General features: G+C 39.0%; 1 long non-coding RNA gene and 1 pseudogene across 1 annotated transcript in view; one reads left to right on the forward strand and one right to left on the reverse strand.

Annotated features, from left to right (window-relative positions):
* The window catches only part of LOC144581773 (uncharacterized), a 61,624-nt gene that overhangs the window by 5,276 nt on the left and 34,247 nt on the right, over nt 1–22,101 (forward strand). The window lies entirely within an intron of this gene.
* LOC100410029 (high mobility group protein B3 pseudogene) lies at nt 20,410–21,016 on the reverse strand (annotated as a pseudogene).

Below are 22,101 nucleotides of genomic sequence, written 5' to 3' on the forward strand. Positions count from 1 at the left end.
TATGTTCCCCAGCCTGGACTTGAACTCAGTGATTCTCCTGCTGCCTTAGCCTCCCAAGTAGTTGGGACTTGCAGATAATTTTTGAGGAGTTTTTATTTTTGATAATGTGCCAATTTATAGGTGAATTAGTAGTAAACACTTGAGTCTGTGGAACTCTGATTAAAGTTGGCCCATTTCTTTCTTTGGCCTGTAGTACCTTGAAATGATTGTTCTCCAGGAAGCTGGCACAGCTGGTGAACCACAGCAAATGAGAGCAAGTTCACCTTTTGTCCTGTCCAATCCGGCCTCATTCTCGTGACACTTTGGGTCCAAATGTATTCTGTTGTCCCCAGACATGCTGCCTTTGTGTTTTCGTTTTGATGTTTAAACTAGAAAGAATGAAGGCAAGACAAACAACAATGAAACAGCTGAAAGGAAAATCCCATGGTTTCAGAAAAGATTTAATCTTTAGTGACAAATCCTTGGTGCTCAGTTTTCCTTAAAAAGAAAAAAAAACAAAACCTGATTCAATTTTTTAATCACAGTACTTATCCACTTACGTAAGAATTACTTATTTAAATTTATTTTGTTAGATGCTTACTGTTTAGATGAAACCCGTCTCTACTAAAAATATAAAAAAATTAGTCAGATGTGGTAGCATGCACCTGTAGTTCCAGCTATTCAGGAGGCTGAGGCAGACAAATTTCTTGAACCCAGGAGGCAGAGGTTGCAGTGAGCCAAGATCGCACCACTGCTCTCCAGCCTGGGCGACAGAGCAAGACTCTGTCTCAAAACAAACAAACAAACAAAAAAACACTTAATAAATTACTAGCACATTAATAAGATTTAATGTCTTTTAAGAAAGATTTTTAAATGTAAAACTTTTAGTTTCTTAATATTTCTTTATGGTAACACAAGAATATGACATACAGGAAACTCTACCTTGACTAAACTCTTATAATCTGTGTCATGAGTTTTCTCATTCAAATGCAGTGGCAGTGGAGTCACTCCTTTGCATTAACCAGGAATCAATGGACTTAGATAGGAGGGTTTTTTTAAAATAATCCAATCTATTAGGGATAATCCCTTTAAAATGGTTGTCCAGAGTGGCCATTCATTTAGCTGTCCTGAAAAACAATCTAATAAACAGAAAATCTCCTACTTATGACTTTCCTGGAGCTTTTCCATTACTTTTCAGTGGTGGCCGCATTGAAGAAAGTTCATCTCACTAGACTTTGGAGAAGGGGAAGGAAAAGCACTTTGATTTAAACTATTTTATGGAAACAATATTCCTTCTACTATAAAATGTGATATAAAATGTACATAAAGGCCGGGCGCGGTGGCTCACGCCTGTAATCCCAGCACTTTGGGAGGCCGAGGCAGGTGGATCACGAGGTCAAGAGATCGAGACCATCCTGGTCAACATGGTGAAACCCCGTCTCTACTAAAAATACAAAAACTTAGCTGGACATGGTGGCGTGTGCCTGTAATCCCAGCTACTCAGGAGGCTGAGGCAGGAGAATTGCCTGAACCCAGGAGGCGGAGGTTGCGGTGAGCCAAGATTGCGCCATTACACTCCAGCCTGGGTAAACAAGAGCGAAACTCCGTCTCAAAAAAAAAAAATAAATAAGTGAACAGATGTTATTGTTTGACTTAATTCGTACATTGCTTACATTTTGTGGTTTCAGCAGCTAATCTTTAAAAAAAAATGAGGTTATAAAATGCTATACTAGCTTGTATAGTTCTGAAAAAGAGGTTTTAGATTGGGGTTTTAAAATGCTCTTCATCAGGCTGGACGTGGTGGCTCACACCTGTAATCCCAGAACTTGGAGAGACTGAGGCGGGCAGATCATAAGGTCAAGAGTTTGAGACCAGCCTGGCCAACATGGTGAAACCCCGTATCTACTAAAAATACAAAAATTAGCCAAGTACGGTGGTGTATGCCTATAGTCCCAGCTACTTGGGAGGCTGAGGCATGAGAATCACTTGAACCCGGGAGGCAGATGTTGCAGTGAGCTGAGATCACACCACTACACTTCAGCCTGGGCCACAGAATGAGACTCTGTATCAGGAAAAAAAAAATGCTGTTCATCACCCACAGCTCCTGTTTCCCAACTCCCTTGCCTGCCCCACCAAAAAAAGATCTGAAAATTCTCAAAATAAAGACTAATTTAGAATAATCAACTTGGTATAAGAAAACAAGAACTTTATCCCTGCAGTTTTCCCCATAAACAACCCATAAATTCATTCCTCTGTAACTTACAAGCCTACAACTTTTCTCCCAGATTTCAGAAATATTTTCATTCTCTAAAACAGGATTACAAAATGAGACCCCTTGGCCAGGCATGGTGGCTCATGCCTGTAATCCCAGCACTTTGGGAGACTGAGGCGGACAGATGACTTGAAGCCAGAAGTTCAAGACCAGCCTGGCCAACATGGTGAAACACTGTCTCTACTAAAAATACAATAAATAGCCAGGTGTGCTGTTGCACACCTGAAATCCTAACTACTTGGAAGGCTAAGGCGTGAGAATAACTTGAACCAGGTAGGCAGAGATTGCAGTGAGCCAAGATTGCACCACTGCACTCCAGCCTGGGCAATAGGGAGACTTTTCTCAAAAACAAAACAAATAACCTCAAACAACAATGGTAACAAAAAAACTCAAAGTAAGACCCACCCATCTCTACAAAAAAAAAATATGTAAGCAATCAGCTAGGCATGGTGGTATACACCTGTAGTCCCAGCTACAGGAGGCTGAACGGGGAGGATCACTTGAGCTTGGGAGGTCAAAACTGCAGTGAGCCATTACTGCACCACTGCACTCTAGCCCTGGCAACAGAGTCAGATCCTGTTTCTAAATAAATTTTTAAAAAGGGGGTGGGGATATTTCCCTCTTCTACCTTTGAAGTAGTCCTTCACCATTTCCACTTTTAATCTCGATAATGAATCATTTGAAAACAAAGATCTACGCAGTCCTCAAGGATAAAACCATCAATGACACAAAGACTTGGTTATCCTTCTGGGACAAGAGTAGTGGTGAGTAACTCTCAAGTCTAAAGCTGAGGAAAACAGGTAATTTTATGGTAAGTTACTGTTCTCTGTGAAAAAATCAATAAGTCAGTTAGCCGCTACACACATTCTCTTTATTGTATGTCCTTGATGGTGGAGATTTGAACAAAGCAAATCTGGTGGTATCATAGTTTTAAGTACCAGGTAGTGGACAGCAGAGACTTATGCCCAAAAGAACCTTGGGATTAAGTGATTAATGTTTCCAACCTGGCAGCTGAAAGGACAATCCAGGGTGGGAGTGGCCAGGTTTTGGTACAAGATCATACAATATTAAAGCAATAACTTAGCTTAGGTCAGAGGTACAGGAATGAAAGTAGAAAAGACAAGGGGAATACATAGAATTAGTTTCATTACTTTTTCTCTGGGTAACTGTGGACTTATTTATGTAATCTGATTTTTTTTTCTATCTTTAGAGTTTGCATTTTAATAAGCACCTTGTAGACTTGTTTGGAAGATATAATGAAAAAGGTGACAGTGGTGTGCTGGTATGGTTTTTTGTTGTTGTTTTTTGTTTGTTTTACTTTTTTTGAGACAGAGTGCAGTGGCATGATCTCAGGTCACTGCAGCCTCTGCCTCCCAAGTTCAAGTGATTCTCCTGCCTCAACCTCCCAAGTAGCTGTTATTACAGGTGCATGCCACCATACCCTGCTAATTTTTGTATTTTTAGTAGAAATGAGGTTTTTCTATGTTTGCCAGGCTGGTCTCAAACTCCTGACCTCAGGTGATCCACCCACTTGGCCTCCCAAAGTGCTGGGATTACAGGTGTGAGCCACTGTGCCTGGCCAGTAAATATTTAATAATAGGCTCTTGGGGTTTTTGGTTATTTGGTTTATTTGGTTATTTTTTAGTAGTATTTGTAGTATTTGGTTATTTCCATGGTGTAACTATTTATCCGGTGGCCAATTCCAACCTACCAGTGGTTTAGCAACTAGCTGGTGAGGTTCCTGACAGTGGCCTCTCATTGTCCGGTATGAGAAAGTACGGGCCAGCTTCAACACACCACTGAATGTGTAACAATTGACATATAGCAGATAATAAATAATGGTTGCATTCTCATACTCATTAGGCATGCGTTCTTTCTGCCATGCTATGTAACAATTGTTTGATGAACAATTGTTTGATGGTTCTCATATCGTGAGAAATTCAAATAGTGAGAATTTCTCACGATATGAGAACCATCATTGTACTTATGTAAATAAAATGAACTCTCTCTCCCATATGAAGATGCCTACATTTTGTAGCTTTTCAAGGTGTATTTGGAATGCACTTTCATTTTTATTTATTTTTTCTGAGAGAGAGTCTTGCTCTGTTGCCCAGGCTGGAGTGCAGTGGTGCAATCTCAGCTGACTGCAACTTTCACCTCTCGAGTTCAAGCAATTCTCCTGCCTCAGCCTTCCAGGTAGCTGGGATTACAGGTGCAGACCACCATGTCTGGCTAATTTAATTTTTGTATTTTTTAGTAGAGACAGGGTTTCATCATGTTTGCCAGACTGGTCTCAAACTCCTGACCTCAGGTGATCCACCTGCTTTGGCTTCCCAAAGTGCTGGGATCACAGGCATGAGCCACCACACCTGGCCAGGGATGCACTTTCTAACAATGTTGGATTCATGACCTACACAGAATTCACTAGGGATAAACTGTGGCTTCTCAGGGAGGTTGACATTATTCAGAGCAGCTGAAAGTAAGCTACATTTAAAGCCTGATGAAACCATAAAGCGGAAGAGAAATGCTGATTTCAAATAAGAACATAGAATTAAAGGCAGATGCTCTGAATTATAATTTAGCTCTTTCTCAAACAGGCAGTTCTATGTAGCATACCCCAGGATAAGTAGAAGTGTGACACTTTAATTTATAATTTTTTTTTCATGATTCCGTGAACAATTCCAGCTATCCTATTTGTTTGCTTGCTTTCTTTTAATTTAAAGATGTACTATGGACTTCCATTTCTAGGCAAGAAGGGAATGACTGGTACAGAATTACCCTCCCACTGTAAACAACTAGAAAACTGTAAAACATACATGAAACAACTCTTTTCAGACATGGAATCACAATATGTTCAAGATTTTGATTCCTTAGAGAAACGATATGATTTGAATGAGCCCTACAATTGTCCTGGCTTTCTGCCTTGAGGTGGAGTTGTGAGAAATAATACAGGAACATCTAATTAAATTTCACATTTACAACACATTTCAGTTTGTAATGAGTAATTTTTAATATAAGTATGTATAAAATACAATGTTGTATTTTTATTCGTTAAATCGGGTAACTCTACCTGGAGGCAATTTTTGGACAGAGGGAGAGAAAACTCAAATGGACTGTGATTTAACTAGGGTGAGGAGATAGAAATTCTAGTTTGGTGAGGCTGAGACAAGTAAAATTTCCAGGGCAGAAAACTGTAGGGGAGCAAACTACACAGGGAAGGAACTCAGAAAATTTCACAAGGGCCTCCTTGATTTCTTGGCTGCATACTGCCACTCTATATGCATAGGGTGAAACTCCACAAGGCCAGCATGTAAAGAAAGAGTTCACAGGGCTTGGGGACATTTGAATTCTGTCCATCCAGGTCAGAAAGACTTTTCTGAATATTTGTGGCCATCAGAGGGGATCTGAGATGGTATACACCTTAGTAGTACAGCTGTATTGGTCCTAGGATAAAGGTAACACTAAACTCAACATAATGAAAGTTTAAATGAGGCTTCAAAAGAAGCAAGGTGATCTGAAAGTAGCAACTGCCTGCAAAAACTGATTTCAAGATTTTTAATAGAGGACAACAAAATCTTGACACTAAGCAATGCCACATACATAATGTCCAGCACCCAATCAAAAATTAGTGGACATACAAAAAAGCAAGTTGCAACCCATATCCAAAAAAAAAAATCATGGAAACAGAACTAAAAATGACAGAAATGATGGAATTAGCTAGCAAAGAATAGAAAACCATTATAAACATGTTCAAGAACTTAAAGGAAAACAAATAACATGAGAGGACAATCTAAACTATAAAGACATAAAGTGGGCAAACAATTTACCTTCCACTTCAATATACCTTATCACTTCATTTAAATATGATATTGTTTACCATGAGCACATATAATCTAATAGCACATTAAGGCAGAAAAAAGTCTGATTCATCGTTTGCCATGGGACATCTGTAGAAAAAGTGACAAAACCCAGAAAATACTGAGTTTCTCCAAAAGAGTTCATTCTAAGCATTCTCAAGAAAACAGTCAACTCTCTAGTATACATCACTAAAAAATATGCATATCTGAAAAAAAAGTTTTGCTCTAAGCCACTCCATTTTAGAGATGGAGACAGGTCATTGTAGAACCTAGCTTACATTATGGTATCACAGGATGTGGGGAGGAATGGGGCTTACACAAAAATGTTGCAGATAAATGTTTGTTTGTTTTTTTTTTCTCTTTTTTTAGAGACAGGTTCTTGTTATATTGCTCAGGCTGGTCTTGAACCCCTGAGCTCAAGTTATCCTCCCACCTCGGCCTCCTAAAGTGCTGGGATTACAGATGTGAGCCACTGCATCCAGCCTTTGCAGGTAGGCTCTTCAATATTTTCCCCTTGATGTTATGGGCAACCATAATGATCTATTTTGTATTTGGATTAGTCAGCTATTTTACTTGCCTCTTGACAAAGGATTGGTGCTTTTAAAATTATTACTTTTTTTTTTGAGACAGGTTCTTACTATGCTGTCCAGGTTGGTCTTGAACTCCTGGCTTCACGTGATCCTCCCACCTCAGCCTCCCAAGTAGCTGGGATTACACATGTGAGCCACCATGTCTGGCTGATGGGTTTTGATAAGAATAAACAAGGAAACATTTGCTGCTGAAGGAACTTAATTTGTACTAGGAAGTTTTTGCTTATGTTCTATACTAGTCTCTACAGCTGTTTTCTCTTCTTTCTACATATGAAAAACCATGTGTTTCATCATTAGCCTCTCACTTTTACCCCTCATCTCTCCCATTCATCTTCTTCTTCGCTGTCCTTGTGAATTTCATTCAAACTTTTTTCCAGTAAGTCAACAATAGATAGTTTTACCAAGCTGTTGTATCATTCTAACTTGGAAAATAAGAATAAATAGCAACAACTAAATAATTCATGCTTATTATCGCATGTTGAAAAGTGAAATCTATCAAGAAATAACTGACTGGGATTTATCAAAAGTAAAAGAGTGTCCAACTTGCTCAAAAACAGCTGTGTTGGATAGGGTGGGGCTAGTCAGATTTAAATTTTTAAGTTAACTGACTGAATTTTGGATACCCCCAAAAGCATATTCTAAGAAGCACGTGCCAGGCACATTGCCAAGATAATACCATTTTTTTCTATTGCCAGACTTCAACTTGGTGGTTGAGGAATAAAGTAAGAGAGCATACAAGGACATTCTGTTTTCACAATCGTGTCAATGTGACATTGAATTACATCATATTTTTGATTCAAACACAACTGGCCATGCGTAAGCCTTAGCATTGTTAAACACAACTTCAGAGAACAAAGAGATTCTGAAGAAGATGCCAAAAAATAAAATGAAATTCAAATCAAACTATTTGCCACTGCCTTATCAGATTCAAGTCACACTGTCTTGGAAGAGACTAAAGGCTTTCCCAAGATTTTCTCTTGTGAACAAGATAAACTAACTGAACCCATGCTGAAAGTGTTTTGCACATACCTTGAGGATTACAGACTATTCTCAAATTCTTGTAATCAAATGGGATGTGAGAGTGGGGCAGGAAGGGAAACACTAGGAAAATACAAAATGGCAAAACTTATTTGGATAAGGGAAGAGTGTGGAGAGAAAAGGAAAAAAAGAAAAAAATAGACATAGAAAGGAGGGTGTTCTGACTTTTTTTTATTATTCTTGGAGGAAGGGAAGTTAATGGATTGATATATTCTTGCTCAGACAATTTCTAGATCGGCCTTTTTGACTGGCTAGTGAAAGTAGGGCAAGGAAAATATGTACCTTCCCAGAAGCTCTTACACGCTGTATACAAAGTAACTTGGAATAACTGTTCACCAGGTTTCTATTGAAAGTGTATTCGAGTATTCTGGATATAAACTGAGGATCACATAGTAGTTGGATTTCTGTGACTTGGGAGGAAAAAAAAACATTATTTAAAGACTCAGAAACGCCTCGTCAATTTTCTCATTACTGAGAAGATTAGAATAAAACTAGTAACAGACTCAATGTGCCCAGTAATACAACAAATGGCATATCCATATTCCCACCAAATTTTCAGTCATCTCAAGAGCAGGGACCATTCTTGTGCCTCGTGCATATGTTAAAATGAGGGAAAATATTGGGAGGTGGAGGCAGGCTGATCACTAGGCCAAGAGATTGAGACGATCTTGGCCAACATGGTGAAACCCCGTCTCTACTAAGAATGCAAAAATTAGCCAGGCATGGTGTCATGTTCTTGTAGTTCCAGCTATTCGGGAGGCTGTGGCAGGAGAATCACTTGAACCCAGGAGGTAGAGGTTGCAGTGAGCTGAGATGGCGCCACTGCACTTCTGCCTGGCAACAGAGGAAGACTCTGTCTCAAAAAAAATGAGGGAAAATAATCAAGAAGAGCAATCATGGAAACCATTAGATATTGAATAAGACATAACTTTGGGATAAAAAATACTTCTTCTGGAGGAGTATATATTCTGATTTATAGTCTATGTCACTTAACAAAAGATTTTAGTTTCATTGACATAATCAGGTGATATTTTCCCCCATATTTGGGTAGCTAAGACCTCAAAATGAGATCACGTTTCTATGCTTTATGTACCAAAGTAGAAAGAATATCAGATTTTTGTGTCAGTTGTGTGACTGCTTCAGCTGGGAAGGACTCAGCACAAACCTCCATTTTTCTGAATCTCTTTGTTTTTCTCTATAAAGAGGTTAATGTCTTCTTGTTGGGTTCCTATAAGAACTAGAGGAGGTAATGTTTGAATAAACAGTCTTATAAACTGATAATCATTTTTCCTCTTCTTTTTGTTTGTTTGTTTGTTTTATCAACCACTTTTCACATGTCATTTTTATAAAAAAATTAGTGACATTCTTTGCTATACACATTGGCAAATATTGAAGTTTGTCAGAGGGTCATCTGTTTAGGTCATTTGATTCTAGAAGCTGGCAAAAAAAAAAAGCTGGTTGCATTTCCAGATAAAATTAATGGTCTATGTGGTTACTGTATTTACTTGAAACTAATAATTCTGAATTTTATTTTCACTAGGATGTTAAATTTAAACCATTTTAAATGCCAAATACATCAAATAACAATGAATTCATTTTTAAATGCCTGCATTCAAATTTTGCTCCCAAACTGATTAGAGGATAAAAAATAAATAAATTTGAAAACCGTGAAGAGTCATACTGATAGGTTATGAAAATCAAAGTCTCTCCTTCAAAATCACCTCCAAAATCACTTCAGTGATTCACTCATTGAATATATTATCAGCTATTTGCTTAACATATATAAATTTCTCTGAAATTAAGCTATTAATCCTCAAGTCATGGGGTATTTTTTGGTTTTGTTTTTTGGTTTTTGAGACAGAGTTTTGTTCTTGTTGCCGAGGCTGGAGTGCAGTAGCGTGACCCCAGCTTATTCCAACCTCCGCCTCCTGGATTCAAGCAATTATCCTGCCTCAGTCTCCCTAGTAGCTGGGATTACAGGCAGATCCCACAATGCCCAGCTAATTTTTGTATTTTTAGTAGAGATGAGGTTTCACCATGTTGGTCAGCGTGGTTTCGAACTCCTGACCTCAGGTGATCTGCCTACCTTGGCCTCCCAAAGTGCTGGATTTACAGGCGTGAGCCACTGCGCCCAGTCAGTTCATGGGTTTAAAAAAAACATACTATGGTTAACACTATGACAGTGATGCTGTAAAGCAATGTTATCACCTTTTAAAAAAATATGTTTGGCTAGGCATGGTAGCTCATACCTGTAATCCCAGCACTTTGGGAGTCCAAGGTGGATCAATCACTTGAGGTCAGGAATTTGAGGCAAGCCTGGCCAACATGGAGAAACCCTGTTTCTACTAAAAATACAAAAATCAGCTGGGTGTGGTAGCCCGTAATCCCAGCTACTTGGGAGGCTAAGGCAGAAGAATTGCTTGAACCTAAGGGATAGAAGTTGCAGTGAGCCAAGATTGTGCCACTTCACTCCAGCCTGGGCGACAGAGCGAGACTTGGTCTAAAAAAATTATTTTTTAATGTGTTTTACCTGACTGTGCAGTTGACATCTGTTTTACAGCTCCTTCCAAAGAGAAGGCTCAGTGCTAGATTCTCCTGTTCTGAGTTGGCTCAGTTTCATAAATTTATGTTTACATCTGCTGCCAAATGCAGGAAACTTTTAGCAATTATTTCTTTTGTTTTTCTTTTCTTTTCTTTTTTTGAGACAGGGTCTCACTTTATTGCCCAGGCGATGCAGTCTTGGCTCATTGCAACCTCCACCTTCTGGGCGCAAGCAATCTTCCTGCCTCAGCCTCCCAAGTAGCTGAGATTAGAGGTGTGTACCACCATGCCTGGCTAATTTTTGTATTTCTTGTTGAGACGGGGTTTTGCCATGTTGCCTGAGCTGCTGTCAAACTCCTGGGCTCGAGTGATCCACCTGCCTCAGCCTCCCAACGCACTGGGATTACAGACTTGAACCACTGCTCCCAGCTCATTATTTCTTTGGATACTTTTTGAGCCCCATCTTCTTTTTCTTCTTTTTTTGGGGACTCTGATGACATAAATGTTGTATCTTTTATTTAGTCCCACAGGTCTCTGAGGTCCTGTTTATTTTCTTCCAGTCTATGTTCTTTCTGTTGTTCAGATTGGGTAATTTCTCTTGTTCTGTCCTTAAGGTCCTTGATTCTTTCCTTTGGTCTTTACCTTCTGCTATTGCTCTTGTAATTGCCCTTGCCTGCTGCAAAGATAGAGCCAATTCGCTGAGATAGTAGTATTGACAATAGTAAAGAAAGAGATAGCCAGACATGGTGGCTCACACCTATAATCCCACCACTTTATGAGGCTAAGGTGGGCAGATTGCTTGAGCCCAGAAGTTCTAAACCAGCCTGGGCAACATGATGAAACCCCATCTCTACAAAAAATACAAAGACTAGCTGAGTGTTGTGCCACACACTTGTAGTCCCAGCTACTCAGAAGGCTGAGGTGGGAGGATCACCTAAGCCTGAGGAGGTCAAGGCTTCAGTGAGCCATGATCATATCACTGCACTCCAGCCTGGGCATCAGAAACCTTATCAAGAAAGAAAAAGAAGGGAGGGAGGGAGGGAGGGAAGGAGCAAAGCAAGGTAGGCAGGAGGATAGTTCTCAAATCAACCTCCTTGAGAACTCAAAGACTAGGCTTTTTATGGTGATTTGGCAGACTAGGGGATAGGGAATGAATGCTACTGATTGGTTGGGGGTGAAATCATAGAGGTATGGAAAATGGTCCTTGTGTGCTGAGTCCATCTTTGGATGGGGGACACAGGATTGGTTGAGTCATAAGTGATGGATCTAAATGGGTCTATTTTTAGTTTTTTGAGGAACCTCCAAACTATTTTCCATAGTGGTTGTACTAATTGACATTCCCACAAACAGTATATGAGGGTTCCCTTTTCTCTGCATCCTTGTCAGCATTTATGTCTGTCTTTTGAATAAAAGCTATTTTGACCGGAGTGAGATGATATCTCCTTGTAGTTTTGACTTGCATTTCTCTGATCATTGATGTTGAGCACCTTTTCAAATGTCTTTTTGCCATTTGTACATCTTCATTTGAGAAATGTCTATGCATATCCTTTACCTTTTTAAAATCAGATTATTAGATTTTTCTCTTACACAGTAGTTTAAGCTCCTTCTATAGTCTGGTTATTAACCCTTTGTGAGTTTATAAGTATTTTCTCCCATTCTGTGGGTTGTTCCTTCACTTTGTTAATTGTTTCCTTTGATTTTAACAAACTTGTTAACTTGATGTGATATCATTTGTCCATTTCTGCTTTGGTTGTTTGTGCCTGTGGGATATTACTCAAGAAATTTTGCCCAGACCAATGTCCTGGAGAGTTTCTCCAATGTTTTCTTGTAGTTCCATAGATTGAGGTCTGAGATTTAAGTCCTTAATCCGTTTTGATTTGATTTCTGTATATGGTGAGAAATAGAGGTCAAGTTTCATTCTTCTGCATATGGATATCCAATTTTCCCAGCACCATTTTTTGAAAAACTGTCTTTTCTCCAACGTATGTTCTTGGCACTTTTGTTGAAAATGAGTTCACTGTATGTGTATAGATTTGTATCTGGGTTCTCTTTTCTGTTCCATTGATCTACGTGTCAATTTTTTATGCCAGTGCCATGCTGTTTGGATTACTAAAGTTCTATAGTAAATTTTGAAGTAAGGTAATGTGATTCCTCCAATTTATTATTTTTCCTAAGGATAGAGTTAGCTATTCTGAGTCTTTTGTGGTCCATATAAATTTTAGAATTGTTTTTTCTATTTCTGTGAAGAATGTCATTGGCATTTTGATAAGGATTGCATTGAACCTGTAGTTTCTTTAATATTGATTTTTCCAATCCATGAACATGCAATATCTTTTCATTTTTGTGTGTGTTCCTTTCAATTTGTTCCATCTGTATTTTATAGTTTTCATTGTAGAGATTTTTCACTTTTTTGGTTAATTCTGTGAAAGGAAAATCAGTCTTGGGACCCCAAAATCACTAAGCCAAAGGGGAAACTCAAGCTGGGAACTGTGCCAGGCAAACCTATCTCCTCTTTTATTTCCCACAAGGAAATTCCTTGTGGGTCTCAAGATCTTTACCCTAAAACAGTTCTGTTGAATTTCACTCTGGTAATATAAATCGATAGCTTATCTTCACAGATGAGCGACAAAGGACAGAACTAAAAGTCATTCCTCTGCTCACCTGAGACAAATGCATTTCTGATTGCTTCCTCTGCCCTATCATTTATGGAAAATGTAGATTCACTGAGCCAGACTAAGGCACAATTGACTGTTCCTCTACTCACCTCTCACATGTAACTTGTGTGTTCAGTGAAAGGCTGATCAAAGACTCAAAGGAATGCAACTATTTGTCTCTTACCTACCTATAACCTGGAAGTCCCCACTTCCAGTTGTCACATACTTTCTGGACTAAACCAATTGATATCTGTCTCAGATACTTTCAGTTCACTATTCTTAAGTATTTAATTTTGTTTCTAGCTATTGTAAATGGGATTACTTTTTAAATTTCTTTTTCAGATTGTTCATTGTTGGTATATAGAAATGCTGCTGCTATTTGTAGGCTGAACTTACATCTTGGAACATTACTAAATTTGTTTATCAGTTCTAATAGTTTTTGATGGAATCTTCAAGTTTTTTGAAATATAAAATTATGTCATCTTCCAACAAGGATAATTTGATTTCTTCTTTTCCAATTTGAATGCCCTTTATTTCTTTCTCTTGTCTGATTGCTCTAGCTAGGGCTTCCAGTACTATGTTGATTAACAGTGGTGAAAATGGGCATACTTGTCATGTTCCAGATCTTAGAGGAAAGGCTTTCAGGTTTTCCCTCATTCAATGTAACATTAGCTGTGAGTCTGTCATCAGTTACATATAGCTTTTATTACGTTGAGATATTTTCCTTCTATACCTAGTTTTTTAGTGTTTTATCTTGAAGAGATGTTGAATTTAATCAAATGCTTTTTTAGCATCAGTTGAAATGTCATACAGTTTTTGTCCGTCATTCGGTTGATATGATATATCACATTGATTCATTTGCATACATTGAAACTTCCTTGCATCCCAGGGATAAATCCCATTTGGTCATGATGAATGATCTTTTTAATGTGCTGTTGAATTTGGTTTGCTAGCATTTTGTTAAGGATTTCTGCATCAATATTCATCAGAGATATTGGCCTGTAGTTTTCTTCTTTTGATGTGTCTTAGTCTGATTCTGGTATCAAAGTAACGCTGGCCTTGGGGAATGAGTTTGGAAGTATTCCCTCTTTCTCTGTTTTTCAGAATAGATTGGTAGTATTGGTAATGGTTATTTAAATGTTTGGTATAATTCAGCAGTGAAGCCATTAGGACCTGGATTTTTCTTTACTGGGAACTTTTTATTACGCCACATGATCTTTCCTGACACCTCCATCAGAAGTCGGGGAGTATTCTCATTACTTAAGGTGGGGATAAAAGTCCCAACACCCCACTTGGTCTTCTGTAACACCACTAGCAGAGGGAAGAAAAGGGTGGTGCTTTGTTACAACTTGGCAAGGTCATAAGTCTAGGCTCCTCAGTTGGCTTTTGGTGCAGGTGTGAATGGGTCACATTTTTTTCTGTGGTATTTGGCTGGAGTAGTTGTTTTTAAGAAAAAACTTTTAAAATTTCATGTATGAGAGAGATCACATATGTAGAATTTAAAAAGTTGTTAAATCCTGAATTTAACAACTTTTTAAATTCACTGAATTAAATGTCTTTTTGAATTTACTGAATATGCAGTATTCGACTTACTGATTTTATTACCTTTGGGTATATACCCAGTATTAAGATTGCTAATTATGTGGTAATTCTATTTTTAATAGAATCTCCATATTGTTTTTCATAGGGGCTATACTAATTTTCTTTTTTTTTTTTTTGTCTGAGACCAAATCTCAATCTGCTGCCCAGGTTGAAGCACAGTGGTGTGATCTTGGCTCACTGCAGCCTCTGCCTCCTGGGTTCAAGCAATTCTCCTGCCTCAGCCTCCCAAGTAGCTGGGAGTATACAGGCCTGTGCCACCATGCCCGGATAATTTTTGTATACTAATTTTCATTTCTCCCAGCAATGTGCAAGGGTTCCCTTTTTTTAACATCCTTATCAACACTTGTTGTCTTTTGATTTTTGATAATAGCCATTCTACCTGTAGTAGAGTCACATCTCATTATAGTTTTTATTTGTATTTCCCTGATGATTAGTGATGTTGAATATTTCATGTATCAGTTGGCCATCTGCATTTTTTTTTAAATAAATATCTCTTCAGGTCTTTTGCCCATTTTTAAATTTGTTGTTGTTGTTGAGTTGTTTGAGTATCTTACATATTTTGCGTATTAACTCCTTCTCAGGTGTTTAGTTTGCAAATATATTCTTCCATTCTGTCGGTTGTCTCTTTGCTCTGTTTATTGCGTGTGCTGCCCCTTTTCTTGTCCTGTAATAAGAGAGAACTGACTTTTATTAGGGCTTTTTTGTCTGCCCCTGTTAGCATTTTCTAATTGCCCTTTTCTCTAGCACCCAGTCTGGGCTATATGAAGCAAGAAGAAAATCCATAATCCCTAGCTGAACCCATCTTCTCTTTCCCTTTCAGAAACTTTATGGTTGTTTTATATACACTATCCAGGGCCTGTAGCTGTACTTAGCAGGAGAAATAAGAAAATGTGTGTCTACTCCATTCTGTCTTGAAACCAGAAACTCAGAATCGGATTCATTCCTGAGGTTCTGCTTTCACTGCTTTGACATTATAGAGGTTCTAGGGGGAAAATTGATGTTGAAACCCATATACTTTTTATTGCTAACATCACCACTCCTAAGTTCCAGTCCATCTAGGTTTGTATAAAGAGTTTTAAAGCCACACCCAACACAACACAGCTTTTCTCTTCCTGTGTCATTGCAACAGGTGGCAAATCAGATGATTCTGGTGCCAAAAATTTAAGTTTCCCTGATGTTGAGTTGTTTGCCTCTGGCTAGGGAAGTGTACCCTCACCAGCTGTGCTTTTTTTTTGCGGGGGGGGGAAATACATCCACCAAGACAGATCTTAATTCTCTATCATGAAGGCACTGCTTGCTTTCATGGCATTTTAGAACTGAACTGAAACTATCTTTCGCAAATAACATTCTGTGTTATGGTAAGAGAAGGAACCACTTACTTTTGCAAATTTCTTTTTTTGAGACAGTGTCTCGTTCTGTCACCCAGGCTGGAGTGCAGTGGCCTGATCTCGGCTCACTGCAACTTCTGCTTCCCAGGTTCAAGGAATCCTCCCACCTCAGCCTCCCACACAGATGTGTGTCCCTGCACCCAGCTAATTATTGTCTTTTTAGTAAGATGGGTTTTCTTTATGTTGGCCAGGATGGGTCTTGAACTCCTGGCCTCAAATGATCCATCTGCCATGATCTCCCAAAGTGCTGGGATTACAGGCATGAGCCAGCATGCCTAACCTACATATTTCAAATGTACTTTCTAACAACCAATGCAAGCACTTCAAACCTTTACATCTTTTCTGCTGGCACAAATTTCCAGTAGCAACTGGAGCTGCTGTTGAGGAAAGCACAGTTTGTGCATTGCAGAAAGGCACTCAGCCAATGGAACAAAAGGGAGCAAAGACCCAGTTCAAGCTCTCCTAGCCAAATCGTGTACCCACAGGGCTGCATCACCCAGAGGGGGTGCCTTTTTCAAATGTGCACAAAGGCTTTCTATAAGCAATCAGCTGAGCCCTGAATCTAACAATAGCAGTATTGCAACATCTCAAAAGAAACAATCTCTTGTATTCTGTAAACTCATTATACTTGAATATTTGATGGATACTCATGCATAATTTATATCATCACTTCAAAATAATTTATTTTCAGATTTTCAGGCCTATTAAGATGAGCTACAAATCATCTGAGGAAAAACAAAATTGTAAATTTTGACTAGGATCAAACTGGCTTTTTAAAAGGATTTTCTATTCTCTTCCTGGGAGGACACCATTCTACCAGTGAGCGTTGTTAATTATCAAGTGTTGGGTGGATAACAAAGGTTTCTCGATATGCACAATTCCCTGCCCCATAGCTGTGAACATGCCCCCCTTTTCACCCACTGATCTGTTACACATCAGTATGTCCTTCCAAGGCAGTTGAAAAATTCTTGCTTATATCCATATCACTGAATAAATTTTGAAGCTTCAAATAGGTAACTAAATAATTATGAGAAGAGACCTCTTTCTTGTCTACTTAGCCAGCTAGCGGTCACTTAATGGGAATGTTTCTTCTCAGAATGACAGTGCTGTGTTCCTTGGATCAAAGTAACTTATAAAATATATCATTGGTCCTACTTTTACTATAAACCAAATGTTGACCTACGTGTGACAAAGACTGTCTCCTTTGGCCAAAACTTTACTCGGTCTCTTTTGAGTTCTCTGTTTGACTAGGCCCAATCTCGGGCTTTCCTCTCTGTCCTTCTAGAATCCAGTTTGAACAAGAATTATGCTAAATCAGTTTATCAAAAATTTCCCACTCTTGGTGTGTTTTGACCACCCTCGATATTGCACCATTCTGGCCTGCCTTCAGTGATAATCCTGTCCAGTCAGTTTAGCCATGTACCCTTATGTTTGATGTTTTCTTAGTAATTTTCCATCTGCTGACTGCCACCCTATTCCTTGGTTGTAAATCTCCACTGGTGCTTGTTGGAGTCGAGTCTAATCTCTCTCCCCTGCTGCAAGGCCTCGTGTCAGTGGTCCATTTACCTATCACCATGGCTCCCTCTTGAATTTAGTCTGCCTTCCCATCTTTAACAAGTACTTGGATAAGTTTTTTTCTTTAACAGATGTAAAACAGTTGGCTCATTTCAAAATAATAAGAGCGCATCAAGGCATACCACAGTCTCTTAATATGTAACAATGATCTTTTATTTCATGGCTTCTCCAAAATATTAAACTCAAAAATGAAAATGCTGATGACAAGCTTGTCACCGTGCCATAAACTCTAAACTAGAGTTGAAAAGACCTGGGCTTCATTTCCCTCCCTGCCATTATCATTTGCTCAATTCAGCACATCTCTAAACATCTCTGCATCCCAGGGTTTATGTCTGCTAGATGAGAAGCTTTAACTGACTCTAAAACACTCCCATTTTATTTTATTTTTTTAGAGATGAGGTCTTGCTGTGTTGCTCAGGCTGCATTTAAACTCCTGGGCTCAAGGGATCCTCCCATCTCAGTATCCTGAGTAGCTGGAACTTAAAACACTCTGATTTTTATTTTTCCCAAACAAGTGCAAGTACAGCTTGAGCGAATCCTTTGAGTTACAATTTTCCCTTTCACACATTTACTTTCATTTGACCAACACATTTAAAACTTTTTCCCCTTCATGTTCAAAGTGTTTTCTAAGCTACTAATCTCTTCTTTCTCAAATATAATCATTTGTAACGGTATAAACAATAATTCTATAAATAGCCATACCCCTTTTGCAATATGTTATTATGCCAGGCCATTTTGAAAATCTATAAAGGAAAAAAAATCAATTTTCAATTTACTTCCTATAAATTTTCTTTTAGTAGTTAGGGGTGAACAGAATACATGTTTTATTATCTTACTACCAGTAAGGTACAACATTGTATAAGAGATGGTATTATAAAAAGTAGATTAAATGACAAAATTTAGCAAATACGGCCCTCTAAATGCTTGTCATAAGCCTTTATTTCCACCTTGCCACATGAACGAACTTCCACTATCAAAATGTTTAGTTTCCAAGTGTCTAGTTTAGAAATATTCATCCAAAGTGAGGGATTAGATGAATACAAAACAAATCCCATTAGAAGACCAGGTTCTGGTCCTCATTCTGCCATATGCCATGAGATCCTGACTGAGACCTTTGTTTCCACCATGTCTGAAAAATTAAGATTATTAAATGCTAATTTAGATGCTCTATTAGTTAAATGTTTCCAATCTTATAACTCTATGTCAAATAGTTCTTACACTATTCTTGAGAAATTTCAAATATTCAGAGCTAATAACTCCTAATATACAGATTAGGAAACTGGGACTCAAATAAACTAAGTAATTTGTTCACAGTCACAAAGCTAATCTGTAGACTGCCTGATTTCTTATCCAGATCTGTCTGATTCCAAAGCTCATCTTTTTAGCTCTACCTTCAGTGAAATTCTCCCCTTTCAGGATGTCAAGAAGAGAAAAAACTCTTCTTATTGTAAAGACACAAGTATGGCTTTTATAACCTTAGCATAAAATCTATACCCTGAAGAAGAGCCCACTTGGAAAAAGTACTGGACTGTCTGAAGGTTGCCTTCTATACCTTGACCTACAATGAACTAAGACAGTGGTTCTCTAAGTGTAGTTCCTGGACCAGAAGCATCAGTAATACCTTGTATTACTTGCTAGGAATGCATTCTCAGACTCTATCCATTGTATACTGGATCAGAAACCCTGGGGATGGGGCCCAGCAATCTGTGTTTTAACAAGTCCTCCAAGTAGTTCTGATGCATGATACAGTTTGAGAAGCACTGAGCTAAGTTATGTGGCCTTGAGCGATGCATGCAACAACTCTCAGCTCCAGTTGCCAGCTCCAAAATCCTATGGTACTTCTGTGACCTAACATCTGAATTATTAATAGGAGAATAGCTCAGCATGGTGGCTTGCACCTGTAATCCCAGCACTTTGGGAGGCTGTGGGTGAGTCATGAAGTCAGGAGTTCGAGACCAGCCTGGCCAACATAATGAAACCCCATCTCTACTAAAAATACAAAAATTAGCCAGGTGTGGTGGCACATGCCTGTAATCCCATTGACTTGCAAGGCTGAGGCAAGAGAATCGCTTGAACTGGGGAGGCAAAGGTTGTGGTGAGCAGAGATTGTGCACTGCACTCCAGCCTGGGTGACAGAGTTGAGACTCCATCTGAAAAAAAAAAAAAAAAAAAGGAGACTAGATTGGATTCATATCCCTAATTTTGAAAACTGATACCCAATAATGTAAAGAAGGAGAAAGCAGATAAGGAGGACAAAGAGAACAACCTTTCACATAGCCCACAATTAGTCGAAGTGGCAATTTTGTTTGTGATAATGTATGGCACTGATGTGACATCCCAAATTAGGACATCTTTTTTGGATTCACCCGAATGCATCTCTTTGGGAATTCAAAAATTTATTAGGCAACTTGGAGCTCAGCTCAAAGAAAGAATCAATTTAAAATATGCTGTTTCCTTAACGCTGCCTTAAGTCATTCAGGAGACAGTTTCTGGGAATGAAGTCCAATAGATCTTTTTTGTAAACTGGAACAAAGTAATATCTCATTTTACAGGAGTTAAAACCTTTCCCTCCTAATCCTGGACAGGACATATATATTGGGATCTATTTCAACCAGAGATGACATAACCAGCCTTCCAGGCAGCTTTAGGAACTCATGTTTCCCCAGCTTAGCAATGACTCAGCAGACAGCAGGGAGTATGAATGGCCTTAAGTGCCATACTGGCGCCAAGGGTCATATTGTCATTATTTATTAAACATTTTATTTGCCCAGAGCCTAAGTAGTTGTAACTCCATTCTTTTTTTTTTTTTTTTGGTAACTCCATTCTTATGTAGTTCATGTCTTGAGTCAGAAAGCTTGTCATTAGGTTAGAAAAGATACCATTTTTCTTTTTTTTGACAGATAAACAGTTTTGTTATTCCTCCTCCTCCTCCTCTGCCTCCACCTCTACCTCCTCCTCTTCCTCTTCCACTTTTTTCCAGGCAACTTTAGTGGGACCCTTTGCACCATCAAACTTTCCTTTCGACTTATAGTCAGCAACATACTTCTTTAGCTTTGCCACCTTAGTGATGTAAGGCTGCTTTTGGCTGTCATTTGGGTTATTCCACATCTCACCCAGCTTTTTTGCCACATCTCCAATAATAGAGGTGCCAGGATTTGTGGATTTGGTCTTGGGGCGGAATGCTGATCAGAATTGGAAGAATCCAGATGGTGGCCTTTTGGGGGCATTAGGATCCTTCTTTTTCTTACCTCCCTTAGCTAGTCCATAATCTTTCATTTCCTGATCATAGCGCACTTTATCTGCCTTTGTCATTTCATCAAATTTAGATTTCTCTTTCCTGGACCTAGATTATCTTCCACCTCTCAGAGCATTTCTTGGAAAATTCTGCAAAATTGACAGGGACCTCTGGGTTTTTCTTCTTATGTTCTTCTCTGCATGTCTGCACAAAGAAGGCATAAGCAGACATCTTGCCCTTTGGTTTCTTGGGGTCACCTTTAGCCATCCTGACTGTATTGTTTGCTAGTGTCGAAAATATACCATTTTTCATCTGTGAGGTTGAAGCTACAGATCTATCATCAAAAATCTGGTACATAGTAAGTATTCAATAAATATCTGTCAAATAAAATAATGAGTTCACTAAAATAGTGCACAGGCTTAAATTTGGTTTGTAAGTAACTGTGACAGTTCTACAGCATTTTGAACATGAACTTACCTATTTCTTTTCTTTTTTTTTTTTTTTTGAGACGGAGTCTTGCTCTTGTTACCCAGGCTGGAGTGTAGTGGTGTGATCTCAGCTCACTGCAACCTCCACCTCCCAGGTTCAAGTGATTCTCCTGCCTCAGCCTCCCAAGTAGCTGGGACTATAGGCACCTACTACCACACCTGGCTAATGTCTGTACTTTTAGTAGAGACAGGATTTCACCAAAATGGCCAGGCTGGTTTTGAACTCCTGACCTCAGGTGATCCATCCACCTCAGCCTCCCAAAGTGCTGGGATTACAGGCATCAGCCACTGCACCTGGGCAAACTTACGTATTTCTTTCATGGTAGGAAGGAAATTAACATGTTCTGAATACTTACTATGTCCCAAGCACTGGTTACCTGTTTTTCTCATTTATCCTCACAACAACCCTGTAAAGTTGGAGTTGTTACTCTCACTTTGTAAGTAAGAAAACTGAGGCCAAGGTTCTTAAGATTGAACAGCTGGTAAACATCACGGCACAGCCAAAATTGGAACATAGTTCTTATCATCCTGCTTTCCCCCACTATCCAGTATGTGGGCAAAATACCTCCTCTGAACTGGGGCTTAGATGGTTCATATTCAGCATTTGCATTCAAAGTTGTTTTGCTGTCAGACACTTCCATTCACTGAAATAAAACAGCTAAGGAAAGACTGGGCATGGTGGCTCATGCCTGTAATCTCGGCACAGTGGGAGGCTGAGGTGGGGGGTTCAAGAGGTCAGGAGTTTGAGACCAGCCTGGCCAATATGATGAAACCCTGTCTCTACTAAAAATACAAAAATTAGCTGGGCACACTGGCACATACCTATAATCCCAGCTCTCAGGAGGCTGAGGCGGGAGAATTGCTTGAACCAGGGAGGTGGAG

The sequence above is a fragment of the Callithrix jacchus genome, chromosome 1 (genome assembly GCF_049354715.1).
Source record: "Callithrix jacchus isolate 240 chromosome 1, calJac240_pri, whole genome shotgun sequence".
Taxonomy (NCBI): Eukaryota; Metazoa; Chordata; class Mammalia; order Primates; family Cebidae; genus Callithrix; species Callithrix jacchus.